Source organism: Puma concolor, chromosome B3 (genome assembly GCF_028749965.1).
Source record: "Puma concolor isolate L17-30 chromosome B3, mPumCon1.1.hap2, whole genome shotgun sequence".
NCBI classification, from domain to species: Eukaryota; Metazoa; Chordata; class Mammalia; order Carnivora; family Felidae; genus Puma; species Puma concolor.
This window is the reverse complement of record NC_141672.1, coordinates 112860806-112873187: the sequence shown is the minus strand read 5'-3', so window position 1 is coordinate 112873187 and position 12382 is coordinate 112860806. Positions and strand designations below refer to the sequence as shown.

Below are 12382 nucleotides of genomic sequence, written 5' to 3'. Positions count from 1 at the left end.
GAATAAACAGCACACTATGAATAAATAATCATTGGAAGAGGAAAAAGAATGTATAACATAACATTAGTAATGCTTATATTTGGGCTGAGCTTACATTTTGTCTTTTGTATTTCCCCAAATTTTTAAAATGAGTACCCAGAACTTATAAAATCGGGAGGAAAATATAATATTAATCCACAAAACATAAACACATACCTTTATTCTTAAATTTATAATACTGCAAAACTAATGTAGTATTTATTTTTGTTTTTTTAAGTTTATTTATTTACTTTGAAAGAGAGGGGTAGGGAAAGAGGCAGAGAGAGAGAGAGAAGAGAGAGAGAGAATCCCAAGCAGGCAACATGTTGTCAGCACAAGCCCAATGTGGGGCTCAATGTCACGAATTGCGAAACCATGACCTGAGCTGAAATCAAGAGTCAGATGCTTAACCGACCCAGCCACCCAGGAATCCCAAACTGATATAGTATTTAAGCAGTTGAAATTAAAAAAAAAAAAAAAAAAAGTAGTTGAAACAAATTAAGTCAAAACCTTCTAATTAATAACATTTAGGGAAACCAATAAAAAGTAACTCAAATTACTGTGTATCTTAAGATCATTCCTACCATACAATAAGCACTACCATTCAATACAATAAGCACTAGCAGCTAGCTCATTTTTAAATCAATACAATTAAAAAATAAAAGAAGGGGCGCCTGGCTCAGTCGGTTAAGAGCCGACTTCAGCTCAGGTCATGATCTCACAGTCTGTGAGTTCCAGCTCTGTGTCAGGCTCTGTGCTGACAGCTCAGAGCCTGGAGCCTGCTTTGGATTCTGTGTCTCCCTCTCTCTGCCCCTCCCCTGCTCATGCTCTGTCTCTGTCTCAAAAATAAATAAAAACATTAAAAAAAATTTTTTTAAATAATAATAAAATAAAAATAAAAGAAAACATCAGACTATAATATGGTACACAATATGGACAAAAATTAAATCCCATCAAACAGGGTTAATAATGTAATTATGAGTTAAATTATAATGATAGTTATTAGGATAAATAATATCCCTGAAAGAAAGAACTCCTTAAACAAACATATAACATCTAAACTAATATATATTACCAGGGGCACCTGGGTGGCTCAGTCGGCTTCGGCTCAGGTCGTGATCTCATGGTGTGTGAGTTCAAGCCCCGCATCGGGCTCTGTGCTGACAGCTTGGGGCCTGGAGCCTGTTTCGAATTCTGTGTCTCCCTCTCTCTCTGCTCCTCCCCTGCTCACACTCTGTCTCTCTCTCAAAAATAAATAAAGATTTAAAAATTTTAAAAAATAAAAAAATAGACTAATAAATATAACCAAACTTTTCCTTTAAATAAGCAGAGTCTGCTAGTGGGAAAAGTAGTTATTGATGAATGAATTATCATTTCTCAGACATTAATCTGTATAGTTGCAAATGTAGATGGAGTATATCCCTAAAGATTATATCCACCACTACTGACCACTTAACTCACAAGTTCACTATTACTCTTAGCACTCTTCATTGGGTTACCACTGCGTTAAGCCCAAATTCCTTACATTGGTTGCAAGACTCATGGGATGGTCCTTGCTTTCACTTCCCACTCCTTCCTTCTCACCTTCTTTCTACATCTTAACCCAGCAGTTTACAAGAAAGTATGATCCTTGAACCAGCAACATTTCCATCACCTGTAAGCATGTTAGAACATTCATATGCACCAGGAGATTCATATGCACATTAGAGCTTGAAAACCACTGCTGCAGCCTTCCTGAATTACCTGCAGATCCTCAAATCCGCCCTGCTCGCTCTCTCTCTGCTCTCTCTCTGCAAATGCAGTTCCCTAGAGTGTTCTTTCACCCCATTCCCTATGAGGTATCCTATCCACCTTGTTTCCTATTAGTCTTTCAAGTCAGCTTAGAAATCACTTCAAAAGAAAACTGTAAACTTTTCCAGAATTAGAAAAATATTCCTCCAGATCTCTTCTATTATTGTAGGAGCTCTTATTTGCATTATTCACCAACTAAAGCCACTTCTAGAATTATTTAAGGCCATCAAAGAAAGCCTTTGCTTGACATACCCCAAAACATAACTAACACATGACAAAAATAAAAAACACTCAAAGCTTTTTTACCCATGTTATGAATGCATTAGCAAAGTTGATTTCAAAGCATATAGAATATTAAAGAAATATACAGAAGAACCAAATGTCAGAAAAAATGACTTATTGTTGAAAAATTACAGAAAAATAGCCAACCAGTTCTGAAATTCACATCTTGAAATTAATTAATTTGAATGGTCTCTTTCCTGCACATATTTCTTCTCCCATTTTCTGGAGGAGGAAGAGCAAGTAATAAGGAATATGGCTTAGAAAAAAAGGCAAACCCAGATGAAAGAGAAATGTGTAAAGCCTGGATAAAGCTATGTTTTATGTCAGATATAAGAAACAAGTGTGGACCAGAAACAGTTCTCCAATATTTTTAATAAGTTCGAGATAATCTCACAGTACATGATTAGTCAATAATTTATCTTAAATCATTTAATGACCATCTAACATGTGCTAAAAACCATGTGGGATTAAGAATTATGTGTATGTCTCTCTAAATATGGAGATAAGTAACTCCTAGTTATTTAGCCAAGAACTTAACCATTATGTCCACCAAAAGACAGGTACAAAGTTGTTCACAGCAGCTTTGTTCCTAAGAGCTAAAAACTGGAAATGGCCCAAATGCATCAAAAGAATAGAAAAAAAATATATGTACTCAAACAACAGAATACTACACTGCAATGAAAAAGAATGAGCTACTGTTAAAAAAAAAAAGCATGGATGAATCTCACAGACATAATGCTGAGCAAAGGAAACCAGGTTGATTCAATTTGTATGAAGTTCAGGAATAAACAAAACTAATCTATTATGAAAGAAGTCTGAATAATGGTTACTGTTGGGAAATACTGACTAAGAGAGAACATGAGGAAGGCTTCTAAGGTCCTAGAAGTGTTCTATATCCTGATCTGGCTGGTGACTACATGTTTACACATGTAGAAGTTCATTAAGTTATTTAGAATTTCTGTACTGTGTATGATTTTCTTGAAGTCCCATACATTTTTTTTAGAAAATGGAAGAGAAAAATTCCCCTTCCTCTCTGCCAGCCAGGAAAGAGGAACAAAGGAAGGAGAAGAAGTTAAATCAAATAATTTTCAAATTCCTGCTTTAAAGTTCAATTATCTTATTTATTGAATAAAAATTTGAGCACCTACTTAGTAACAGGTACTGTTCTGGGTGCTAGGGAGATAGCACTGAATAAAATGAGTAAAACTCCCTGCCCTCGTGGATCTTATAGTATACTAGGGGTAGAAAGACAATAAAAATATAGAGTATGCTGGATAACAGAAAGAAGAAAACAAAGAAACAAAGCAGGGAAGAGAAATAGGAAGAGAGTGTAGAAAGGATGCTGTGATTTTAAACAAGGTGGCCAATAAAGGCCTCACAGAAGGGGTGATATTTTAACTAAGACTTGAAGGAAGGGAAAGAGACATGGATGTGTGGAAGAACATGTTTCAGGCCTCCTGAAACAGAGAGAAGTCCACCATGACTGCAGGGAAGTAAGCAAAGGTAAGATTAGAAAACAAAACAGAGCAAAACAATGAGAGTTTAATGAAGAGTTTGACTCCACCTCCTCATTTAAAGATTAACTTAGGGGCACCAGGGTGGCTCAGTCAGTTAAGAGTCTGACTTCGGCCCAGGTCATGATCCTACGCTTCATGGGTTTGAGCCCCACGTCGGGCCCTATGCTGACAGCACGGAGCCTGGAGCCTGCTTCGGATTCTGTGTCTCCCTCTCTCTCTGCCGCTCCCCTGCTTGCACTCTGTCTCTCAGTCTCCCCAAAATAAGCAAATATTAAAAATAATAATAAAAAAAACAGGGAGTTTGTTTTAAAAAAATAAAGATTAACTTAAATCGGGGCACCTGGCTGGCTCAGTGGGTAGAACATGCGACTCTTGATTTCAGCTCAGGTCATGATCTCACAGTTTGTTAAGAGCTCGGAGTCAGGCTCTGCTCTGACAACGCAGGGCCTGCCTGGATGCTCTCTCCCTCACTCTCTGCCCCTCTCCCACACACAGGCACTCTCTCTCTCTCAAAATAAATAAACACTAAATAAATAAATATTTTTAAAAGACTGACTTAAGTCAAATCTTTTTTACACAGAAATTTCTGTAACTACTAGCCCAATCCACCCTGATATCTTCTGAGCTCCTACAGCTGTATCGCTCATGACATCTTTACATACTACCTTGCAGTCAAATACATACTGTCTCCCACTCCCAAATAAACCAAGCCTCTTTAGGGCAGTGACTAGATTTTTTGCTTTTTTTCTATCTCTACAGTTGCCCTATGGATGGCACTTAAATGGTTACTGGTAAGGCTGACACCAATAACAACTTCATCAGGCATAAAGTTAGTAAACTGAGGATAGATTTTCAAAAAGATAAAAGAGGGAGGACAGAAGCAAAGACTAGGGAACTACGTGAGTAAAGGCACCAAGGCGTCTCCATGCGTCATGATCCAAAGTCCGGATTTTCTCTGAGCCATGTCCTTAAGACTCTGAGATCCTCGACATCACTTTTTCTAAAAGCCACTCCAGGCTTTTATTCTTGGGGGGAGGAGGGAAGAGGCACCTGGTATTCCTTTCAAGTAATGGTTTTTTTAACACCTATGTGTACAACTAGCTTAACAAAGAAAATCTTAACCAATTAGCTGCATGATCTTGAGCAAGTCATTCAACTACTCTTGCCTGTGTCAATTCCCTCATGTGCTACACGAAGGGTTGGATTAAATGATCTCTTAAATCCAAACAATCTCAAATTCTCTACTTTAGCTTTTGTGAAAAAACTGAATGAATAAACATTACAATCTACTTCTTCAATTTATAAAATGAATAAAATATCTATGAATAATTTTAATACACTAAATAAGCAGTCACATTTCAAAAAGCAGTATAGGATTTGGAAAAGCATAGAACTTGGAGTACAACGGATCTGCATCTAGTTACAGCATGCTGTTTAGTAGATAATGACCCTGAGCAAGTATTAAATCTTCTGCAAATAAAGAGACAATATAAAGACACACATGCAGTGACAACAATCATGTCCCATACAGAAAGCAGCCAGGTAGGTAAAAAATACCTACCACATCACTGATACCAAGATCTGAAATACCCAAACTAGTTTATAACTTTCTTACCAATTTTAGTTATAGGGATTAGTGGTTGCCTCAAAATCTGCAAGTTTAACAGAGTAACCCTTAACTCCTATAGTGCTGGGAATCTCACTTCTTAAATATGAGGATAAGAACTACAGATCTAATATCAGTTTGTGGTCATAGGGTAAGAGAATAAGATAATTTAAAAAGCCCCAAATTTTATAAAAATAGGACAACACTTAGATTTGGGCTTAAGTTGGACATTATGAAAATGGTCAATCTTGGCACAGACAGTTCAAACCTGTAATGAGAGCCAACTGTGCAAAATAAGCAATAGAGGTTCAAAAAGTAGTAAGACAAATATAAACTTGGCTTCGAGTCCGGAGGACCCAGCAACAGACATAAATAATTACAGCATACCAGTGAACATAAGAGAATGAATGAACAAGACATAGAGAGTGCATAACTCAGTGAGGTAAGAAAGAGGGACAACCAGAGGACACAGAAGACTTAAAAAGCAGATAGTGCTTAAGTTGTACCTTGAAAAAGCAGCAGACTTTGTCAGCAAGACAGGAGAAAGAAAGGCATTCTAAACAGCGGGGAGAATATATGAGAGGGCTCTGAGTCAGGAAACAGTATGACTCTTTCAGCGAATTGACTGGATTAGTACAGTTGGAGCTTCAGATTTTCGGCAGGGGAAATGCAGGAAATGAGCCAGATGGTGAAGGGCCTAGTAATGATAAAGAGTTAGAACTAAATGTGTATTGTAGGTAAAGGAGAGTATGGATTTTAAGAAAGAAGCATTGAACAGATTTGCATTTTATTTTTTTTTAATTTTTTTTTTTAAGTTTATTCATTTTTGAGACAGAGAGAGACAGAGCATGAATGGGGGAAGGTCAGAGAGAGAGGGAGACACAGAATCCGAAACAGGCTCCAGGCTCTGAGCCGTCAGCACAGAGCCCGACGCGGAGCTCGAACTCACGAGCCGTGAGATCATGACCTGAGCCAAAGTCAGGCGCTCAACTGACTGAGCCACCCAGGCACCCCAAACATATTTGCATTTTAGAAGTCACCTTGGCAGGAGCGTAAAGAATGGATTAAAGGGGGTCAACCACTAGAGACATCATTCTACACCCTGAGTTAAATAAGTACATTACCTTATCACATAGATACTCTATTAGAGAACCAGAAATCAGAAATAAAAATAATAATGCTTTAACAGATAAATCTAAAGTATTAAAAAAAATCATTTACCTTCATGAATGTATATTCTGAAATTAAATATGTCCTATATATCTTAAAAAGAAAGAAGTTTCTAAAATTAGGTATCATATGTAAAAATACATGGATCTAGATGTATCCTGAGAACCAGCTACTCTTTAAGGCACCCATTCCTTTTTGTACACAGAATACTGCTGACGGGCAACATCAAAACTAATGCACAAGAATCATTAGAATTGGAGTTTGCACTGATTATTGACAGGGACTTCTCTGTAATTTTATATATATGGAAACTAAGGCCGTAAGAGACTAAGAAATTACCCAAGGCCATATGGTTAATAGCACAGTGAAGATTGGAATTCATATCTTACGATTTCCTTTCTAAAAATTGCTTTAGTGTATCACATTTATCATTCCAGAATCTTGAACGATAACCCATTATAGTAATAATGAAATATAAATAGTAATAAATTATAGTAATAATGAACCATAAAACTATTTTTGTTTCATATGCCTCAGAAGAGAAACAAATCTATTAGATGTGTCCATAGGTTGGACAAAAGAAATCTCTTCCTGAAGTCTGTGCCACAATAAGAACACCTCCATCCACAGAAACACAAAGTATTCTCATCTAAGGAGTTTATAAAAACTTCCCTTCTCAAACTTGGAAATAGTTAAATTTTAAAATAGAAAGGCCTTAATTTGTTTTATTTTAAGTGTATTTATTTGAGAGAGAAAGAGAGAGAGGCAGGAAGGAGCAAAGCGAGGGAGGGAGAGAGAATCCCAAGCAGGCTTGGAGCTGTCAGCACAGAGCCCGATGTGGGGCTGGAACTCACGAACCATGAGACCATGACCAGAGCTGAAATTCAGAGTTGGCTGTTTAACTGACTGGCGCCCCTAATTTATTTTTATATAATTAAACATCTAACATCTTTAACATGTGTTAACGTTTTATTTGGAGCTTAGTACTCTTCTTATTCTGTTGTGCTCCCCATCCCCTATAATTTTAGATCCTTGAAATAGATTTTTTCCTTCACTAGTACACACAATGGGAGTGGCAACACTGACAAAATGCCTCATAAATACTGTACCTTTCACAAATTTGCATTTTAAATTTTAATTTTTAGACTTCTTTAGTTTCCACTTGTTATGTCCACTCATTGAAACAGATTCAAATAATACAAAAGTATAAAATTAACAGCTCTCTTCCAGGACTCTGCAATGCTCTCTTATTAAAGAATGCCCCAAAGGGGCACCTGGGTGGCTCAGTAGGTTAAAGGTCTTGACTGAAGGTCTTGACTCTTGATTTTGGCTAAGGTCATGATCTCACAGTTCATGAGTTCGGGCCCTACAACGGGCTCTTTGCAGTCAGCACATACTGGGATTCTCTCTCTCTCTCTCAAAAATAAATAAATAAACATTTAAAAAAAGAATCCCTCCCCCAATACTTAGAAGTTTGATATGTATCCTTACAGACTTTTTTTTGCTTATATAACAAAAGGTACTAATCCTCAGAGTCAATATATATTTAACACCCAAACTCTACTGATCATTATTCCATCTTTAATAATTCAGAAGATAGATCATTACCTTACTTGGTTCCTGGTTATGACAACAGACATCAATCATATTACTCAGGGATTATTTTAAAAAGTGAGCTGAACCCCAATGTTTCTTCATTATCAGCATCTTAATTATTTTATGTATTCATTTTATTTGCGGTCTTTCTCTCGCTCAACGTAGGTTATATGTGAGCTGGAAATCACTGTACCTCCAATGTTGAGACACTTAGCGGATAATCAAAGATTTTGTTGACTGACTAATATGTTTACTTAGAAATCATGAACGCTGCTTTTTTTTCAAAGTTACTGAAATTTGCTTAATTTATCATTTGTCTTTCAAAACTAATGAGGGGAAAAAATGGTCTGCTTAGGGTTTTTTTAGCTATAGTTCCACCCAAATATCTGCTCAATTGATCAGTTTCGATAGCCATAAAAGTCAATCAGGCATTTTGGTTTGAATTATAACTAAAGCAAAAAACAAAACAAAACTCTTACACTCTTCAAAGAGTTAAATATTTGCTACGTAGGAGTCCCTCCTTTTTAAAAAATGATTGCAAAACTCAAGGATTAAGTACACTGTCCCTAATCTTTCTGGTTCTAAGATCAAAAAGAAATGTCAATCTAAAAAAACTGACACTAAGAAAAAGGCTAAGGCAGGCAAAATGCTTTGGCAAAGTCAAATTTGTCTGTTTACCCAAAATTACAAAACTACTGTGAATATGGACTCCACTGCCTGCCACATCAGGCTTCATTTACAGGCCTCTGTGATAAAGTAGCTATCTAACCTGAAGAAATGTCAAGCAAATGCAGACTTTCCAAGCTATCCATTTTTTTAAAAAACCACATACACATACATACAGGCCATTTTATCTGAATTTCACCTAAGACTGGGCTGGTTACCAAGCACTCTCCATTAGAGTCAAGACTAACTAACTCAAGCTTCACAATAAAACTGTTAAGGCAGGATTCTCTAAAAGAGCTGTTAGCTTACAGGTCTCAAGTGACGCAGAGCTCTAGCTCTGGGGCCTCAAATTCAATACATTATTTGGAGACCAAACTTAAAAGCTATCCCTCTCCACGAACGTTTTTCAAAGGACAGAGAGAAGCCGGAACACTTCCCAGCACTACTTGACTCTGCCTAGCACTCAGGCAAGACTTCAGGACAGACCTAATATTGCAGGATCAGCAAAGCAGACTATCTAGGAAAGTGAAGCCAAAACCACACAGCCTTCTGTATCTTCAGCGTCTGGCACGCTCCACCTGAGGACACTCGCCTCCTGAAGAACCTAGAGTCTATACCCACGTAAGGCGCTGCCACTCTCACGCTCCCGGAGCAGCAAGACCGAGCACGCCCCCACAGGGATCCCGGGGCAGAGAAAAGCAAACTGCAGAACAAACGCACGATTTCTCCAACTAAGAAACGACACGCATCAATCTTCCCACTGGGCGCTGAGTAAATCTCACCTAGGAAAGAGACCTGGTCCAGGATGCTGGCCAGCCACAGACTGTCTAGCGGGGCTGCCTCGGGACGCCACTAGAGCCCCCGAGCCCACCCAAGCGCCTGCTGAGCCGCGCCCTCCATCCGAGATCACCCGGAGACCCGATAACTCGCCCGGTCGCCCCCGAAAAGACTGGAGACCATGCCAAGTTACCGCCCCCCTCTGGGCAAAACAGAAACCCCAGAAAAGACGCCGGGCTCCGCCGAACACCCTTCCGCCCCCAGCAGCCCACCAAGGCTGCCCGACCCCTGCAGGACGCAGATACATCGCCCTCTCGCCGGGAGGCCCGGATAAACAGAACCCCCTCCCCGGAACCCTAATACGCTGCTTCTCCACCCAGGGATGCGAAACAGTCCCGCTCAAAGGACCCCCGAAGACCCCAATGATCTGCCCCTTCAGAGACCTAGGACCTGCTAAACTGAATCCTCTGCCCCCCAAAGAGCCTGAGACCGCGGTAAGAGGACTCCCCCCACCCCCCATGTTCCGGAACCCCGCTACACCACCTCGAGGAACCCCCAGGACCCTGATAAATCTCCCTGGACCCTGAGGCGGGACCCTGTGCGCCGCCACCCACCCCCACCCCAAAGTGGAAAGAGCCCCAAGATCCCCAATAAACCGCCTCGCCCCAGGAGCCCCGGCAGCCGCCACACCGCCCTGGGGCGCCCGCACCCGGGTCCCACCCCGCCGCCTCCTGCCCCCCGCGCTCCCGAGCTCCACCAAGCCTCGCGCCCACCAGGCAGCGCCGCGCAGCCCGCGGAGCCGCCCCCGTCTGGAGCCAGCCCGCTCCGGCTGCTCCGAGTCCCCGCTCCCCGACCGCTCCGCAGCCGAGACGCGCTCCGGGCTTCCTTACCTGGGAGCGCCGGAGGGCGAGCGGACCGAGAAGCCCTGAGGAAGAGAAGGCGGCGGCAGGGAAGGGGCGGCCCAGGCCTGCGGCTGCCGCAGCTCTAACCTCTCCGCGAGGAAGCGCTTGTGTGAGGAGAGCCCTCCCGCTTCGCGCGCAGCCGGGAGACCAAGCCACAGCCGTGCCCGCCGCTCTTCCCGCGAGATCCCAGCCACGGCTAGGGGCGGCCGCGGCGGCTCGAGTGACAGCCCGGAGAGCCTGTCGGCGGCGGCGTAGCAGGCGGGACTCGGAGCCCGTTGCGACCAATTGTAAAATAGAAAAGGTGACTCGTCCCGCCCACCGCTTCTCCCCTCCCCCGCCCCTCGCAATTAACTAGGGGCAAAAGTAACAGTGACCTCAAATAGTCACAGGCGGTGGCAGATCGCCGGAGGGCACTTTGGGTGGCGAAGCTGGGCCTGTGTCTGGTCCTGCTCAGCCTCCGTAGACGCACCTGGTTTGGGGAAGAAGCAGGTCTGCACACCCGTGTAGGCTTAGAAGCCGTTACCCTTGGTTACAGCGCGGCCCCAAGTGCGCAGAAGGTTCACACCTTCCTGGTTGAAGGCGCACCTCCTGGGGTTACTGTAATCCCCCTTCCCCCCATCTCGCCTCTCTTCCCTCTCAACCTCAAACAGGGCGCCATTGTTGAGATGCCCGTGTTTTCTAAACCCCAAGTTGGGACATCTGGTCTGACAAAGGACTCTTCTGATTCGATCATTTATTTCTACTTTGAGCCTTCTAGAAGAGTAAAAAGTGTATCTCACTTGAGTCCCAGTATAACAAAATCCAAAATTACATGAAAAGTTGTATCACTGTAGACCCCAGTGTCTGTACAGACAGGGCACTGATTAAATGAAAGGAATGAATGGAGAATGTGATATTTGAATATTTGGAGTCTGGCCCAGCCCCAGAAAATTCAAGCTATCTTAGCCTTTTCTTTACAATGACAGCCAATCTCTTCACCCTTAAGTCAGGCCAATCACTCCATTATTATGCGTGTCCTGTCGCCTTCATTCATCTTCTTGCCCTCCTTCCCTTACCCACAGCAAGAAGTGCCCTTTCTCTTCATCAAGGTTAACCCCTGCACCTGTGCACTGGATCTCAGCCATTCCCAGATTTTGTTGAATCATCTAACCTTTCGTTCCCCATTATTAATTTTCCCCTCTAATCCAGCTCTTTTCTCCTACAAACACACTCGGTATCCTCCAACATTTGAACAGAACAAAACCACCCTACTTCCTCCACCCTCTGAAGGTACCCTATCTCTTCTAAGAATCACATTTCTTGAGAGACATCAAAGTATGTTTGCTGTCTCCACTTTCTCATCTCTTATTTTTCCCACTACAGTGTTGTTTTCACACCACACCATCTGCTGTTCTCTCAACGGTCACAAAAGACCTCTTTCCTAATGGGCAAATGTTCTATTTGGGGCACCTTTCTCAATGGCCTCTTTGAAGCTTTTGACAATGGTGGCCATCTCCTCCTTTGGTGCCTAACTACATTCTTCTGATTCCCTAGTTACTCCTCTGACTTTTTTTTTTTCCCCTTTGGGGGTGAGGGGCGGGTCCCCTCTCTTGGTCTGAAAAATGTCTATGTATTGGTGTTTCCTTGTCCATATCTTGTCCATAATAAGAAAAAATGGCCATTCGTAGTTGTACACTTTGAATACCAGTAAGTGGCTCAAATAAACGCAGTTAGAAAAGGCCAGTGGGAAAAGACATGACTACGTGACTATGAGGCTGGGTCTTAAAACAGTAGCTTGGCAGGGCACCTGGCTGGCTCAGTTGGTGGACCATCCAGCTCAGGTCATGGTCTCACAGTTCCTGAGATTGAACCCCGCCTCTGGCTCTGAGATGACAGTGCAGAGCCTACTTGATTCTCTCTTTCCCTCTCTCTCTCTGTCCCTCCCCCCATCTCAAAATAAATAAACATTATCAAAAAAAAGAAAGAAAGAAAGAAAGAAAGAAAGAAAGAAAGAAAGAAAGAAAGAAAAGAAAAAGGCCTTCTAAACCAGGCCAAGCTGATTTAACTTGATTTTGTAT

At 41.7% G+C, this 12382-nt stretch overlaps 1 protein-coding gene across 4 annotated transcripts in view; it reads right to left on the bottom strand.

Annotated features, from left to right (window-relative positions):
- Positions 1–10513, bottom strand: part of GLCE (glucuronic acid epimerase) — a 119896-nt gene extending 109383 nt beyond the window's left edge. For 2 of the 4 annotated variants that reach the window (XM_086711068.1, XM_086711067.1), the window contains exon 1: positions 10314–10513. The gene's annotated coding sequence lies outside the window, so the exon portion shown is untranslated. The remainder of the gene's footprint in view (positions 1–10313) is intronic. The other 2 variants (XM_025919806.2, XM_086711069.1) reach the window with 1 other exon arrangement.
- Between the last annotated feature and the right edge of the window lie 1869 nt (positions 10514–12382).